Source organism: Centropristis striata, chromosome 1 (assembly GCF_030273125.1).
Source record: "Centropristis striata isolate RG_2023a ecotype Rhode Island chromosome 1, C.striata_1.0, whole genome shotgun sequence".
Classification (NCBI taxonomy): domain Eukaryota; kingdom Metazoa; phylum Chordata; class Actinopteri; order Perciformes; family Serranidae; genus Centropristis; species Centropristis striata.
Window position 1 is genome coordinate 45,091,682 of NC_081517.1, and position 4,004 is coordinate 45,095,685.

The 4,004-nt window shown below is 33.9% G+C and overlaps 1 long non-coding RNA gene across 1 annotated transcript; it reads left to right on the forward strand.

Moving 5' to 3' along the window:
* Window positions 1-636: 636 nt before the first annotated feature.
* LOC131979763 (uncharacterized) lies at window positions 637-3,650 on the forward strand. The gene is made up of 3 exons (XR_009395134.1): window positions 637-699; window positions 1,065-1,150; window positions 2,130-3,650. It is a non-coding gene; the product is annotated as an uncharacterized LOC131979763 (long non-coding RNA).
* The last annotated feature ends 354 nt before the right edge of the window (window positions 3,651-4,004 follow it).

Consider the following 4,004-nt stretch of genomic DNA (forward strand, 5'->3'; position numbering starts at 1 on the left):
CTGCCTTCATTTCTCTGTTTCTATAAAGAGCTCCATCATTAACAGCTTTATCCCACGTCACTGTCTCAGTCAACAGGGCTGCAAGAGAAGGAGTTGATATACACACAGCTCCACGGTGACTTCAGCTTCATGCTCACATTCATTAAGAAACATCAGACTGCTGAGAAAAATATTCAGACGCAGAAAAACTCAGATATAAAGTTTGCATCAGTGTTGTGTGTTATGTTGCCTCTGCACAGCATTTCTCTCTGCTCTATGTTCAGGGCTGGATGTGACTTTTGTCCTCACTAACGACCGCATGAGCTGGACCGAGGCCCAGAGCTACTGCAGAGAACACCACACAGACCTGGCCAGTGTGAGGAACCAGGCAGAGAACCAGAAGGTCCAGGAGCTGATTCCAGCAGGAAGAACATATGTCTGGATCGGCCTTTTCAGAGACTCCTGGAAGTGGTCCGATGGAAGCAGCTCCTCGTTCAGATACTGGATGCTAGATCAACCTGATAACTACGGGGGGAAGGAGGATTGTGCAGCAGCATATTTCAGCTCCTCTGGAGGATGGTGGGACGAGAACTGTAACAGGAAGTATCCATTCATCTGCTCCGGTCCATCTGACGATCCATCTGACGATCCATCTGACGGTCCATCTGACGATCCATCTGACGATCCATCTGACGATCCATCTGACGATCCATCTGAGTGGTAAGCACTGATTCAAACAGTATTTATATCAGATTTAGGTTTACTTTAGCATGAAATGAGACAATAAAACACATTTCTGGACAATAAATGTGAACTTTCAGGATGTTGGTGTTAATGTGCAGTGACCAACTGCAGATCATCAGTTTGTGTTGACTTCAATGTGAGAATATGAACAGATGGAGGAAGTAACTGCTGCTACCTGACTGATAAAGCCCTGAACGCCCCCTGGTGGCGGCCTGCAGTATAGCTCTAAACTGACCACAGGCAGGACTAAACTAACTGAGGACACTTTATATCAACAGGATGCTGATTATTATCAGAGCAGAAATCTCTCAACTCATCATGTCTGATTGTTTTTTCTTCAGCGTCTTTGATGAAGAAGAAGAAGACAGTGAGGAGATGGAGGATGACTGTGACTGTGTCTGCTGTGATTGAGGGAATGCTGAAGCAGGTAAATCATCTTTTTATTCTACTTTTATGCAAAAACTGAGCAGACAAATTACTGTTAAAAGCAAATTTAAAATAAGATGAGATGAAACTTTATCGGACCTCAGAGAGTGAATTCACATCAGAAACAGTCTGAGGAAGAAACAGATAAAGAGACATTTAAAATAATAAATAAAGCAAAATCATTCACAAACTATATGTTAGACACTGCAAAAAAAGATGTGTCTAAAAACCAGATCAAACAGTAAATCTGAGGGAAATGATCTTGCTGCATGGACAGATAATTTACCTTGACAAGATTTATTAAATTAAGATTATTAAATCTAGAAATAAGCATGTTGAACACTTAAAATAAGAAATTAACTCTTAAAACATTATTAATTATGCAATTTGTATTTTTCTTTATCTTGGTAAGAACCAAATAATCATCAGGTCACTCTGCTCGGGCCAGTTCATCACTGCTGGCAGCTTTAATTTATCTGGTTTTAAGAGTTAATTTATTATTCTAAGTGTTCAACATGCTTATTTCTAGATTTAATAATCTTAATTGAATAAATCTTGTCAAGGTAAATTATCTGTCCATGCAGCAGATTTACTGTTTGATCTGGTTTTAGACCTTTATATTTACTGTTTGATCTAGTTTTAGACCTTTAGATTTACTGTTTGATCTGGTTTTAGACCTTTAGATTTACTGTTTGATCTGGTTTTAGACCTTTAGATTTACTGTTTGATCTGGTTTTAGACCTTTAGATTTACTGTTTGATCTGGTTTTAGACCTTTAGATTTACTGTTTGATCTGGTTTTTAGACTAAACTACTTTTTTGCAGTGTAACATTACAAAGCTTTGGACAATAACAGTAGAAACAGGGAAAGTCACAAACTATCATGTGAGGAAAAAAAGGCTGAAAAAGAGTTTCCAGAGGATGAAATGTAAAGAAGAAAGCAGAATGTTTTATCTCTGTGTGAGTAATAATGTTTGTCAGCTCCAGCAGCAGCTGGAGGACCAGGCGCTGGATGATGACATCACACTGAGCTGGATGATGACATCATGCCTCAGCGTCCTCGTGTGATGTGTGAGAATTCTGCCCTACAAAGCCTCGAACTGCACCAACTACAGTTTGGCTCTAAATTGAGTTTTAACCAAAAATTAACTCCTTTGTGTCTGTTTTATCTTGTGACAACGTTTTAGATTTCAATTTTGCTTTATGTCAGATAAATAATGACTCTAGTAATAAAAAAAACCTCCAAAATCCAACTCAAAACCAAAGCAGACTGCAGTAAGTGTCGTCTTGTATTTCTTCATTGTGTTGAACAGTGAAGACAAGAATAATAGAAATTATACGTTTATTTAATAGGGAAATTATTATCTAGATAGTGATGAAGTAAAAAAGTGAGATACAATTATATTAAGACTAAAATATAACATTAGTTTATAATATTAAGTCTAAAATAAAAACATTTTGAACAAAGTTGATAAACACTTTTAAATTCACTTCTAACAAAATCAATTTGAAAATGTTTATTCACTGAAAACTAAATATAAAAGGTGAAAGAAGACAACAACATTATAGTTACACTGTAAAAAAATATGTTTAATTCACGGTAAAATTCTTCTTCACCATAAAAAATACAGTGAGCGTATGTAAATGTAGATATCAGCAAAAACTGTAATTTTTGATGAATAATCCCATTACTTTTAGGATAATTAATTGTGTCATTGTGGTATTTCTCCATTAACTTTACATGACAATTTTATATTTTTACAGCAAAACTGTGTTTTCTACAGTTTATGGCAGTAGAATTTAAAGTTTTATACTATTCTTTGATTTACAGTAATTAAAAGTATCTACTAATGTGATGTACAATGTTTAATTTTACGACCTATTTCTGATGCAATTTGACAGTTTTACTGTAATTTCTACAAGCATTTTTTACAGTGTACTCCACTCTGTTTATCATCACTATTAGGATCTTTTACAGCAAAACCAGAGTGCAGTAGCTACATTTTTAGTGTCAAAGGTCAAATAACTCGTCATGATTTTTTTGCATAAAAATGACATCATCAATACATGTAGAAATAAGAGTCATATCACTGACCTACATATAACACATTTGGCTGGACAGTTAAAAAACTTTAAAAAACTTTAAATCAGTTTTTCTCAGTTTAACCCTTTGTAACTAGGCTCTGTAGGGCAGAATAGAGCTGCAACAATTAGCAGATTAATCGACTCGTTGCAGCTGTTTTTATAATCAAATCATCATTTTAGTCATTTTACAAGCTCAAATGTCAAATATCTGCTGGTTCCAGCTTCTCCTATTGAAAGATTTAATGTTTTTATTGGTCATATATGGTCATAAACTTATATTTACTTATATTTAAACATATTAAGACTGTTGGTTTATTAAGTATGAATTTATGTGTTTGGGCTGTGGGGAATTATAACAGACAATGTTTTATTATTTTTCACATTTTATAGGTAAGATAATATAAAATATAAATTAGATTTGACTGGAATCAACTCCAGAGAAAATCCACATTTAAACTTTAATGTTGTGTTGAATCATTCAAATCTAATTTCATGAGTAAAAACATCTTTCTTTATTTGAGTGTAATATATTGCAAAAAGTTCTGGATTAATATGAATATTTAATGCTTTTCTTTGTCATATATGGTCATAAACTTATATTTACTTATATTTAAACATATTAAGACTGTTGGTTTATTGAGTATGAATTTATGTGTTTGGGCTGTGGGAAATTATAACAGGTTTTATTATTTTTCACATTTTATAGGTAAGATAATATAAAATATAAATTAGATTTGACTGAAATCAACTCCAGAGAAAATCCACATTTAA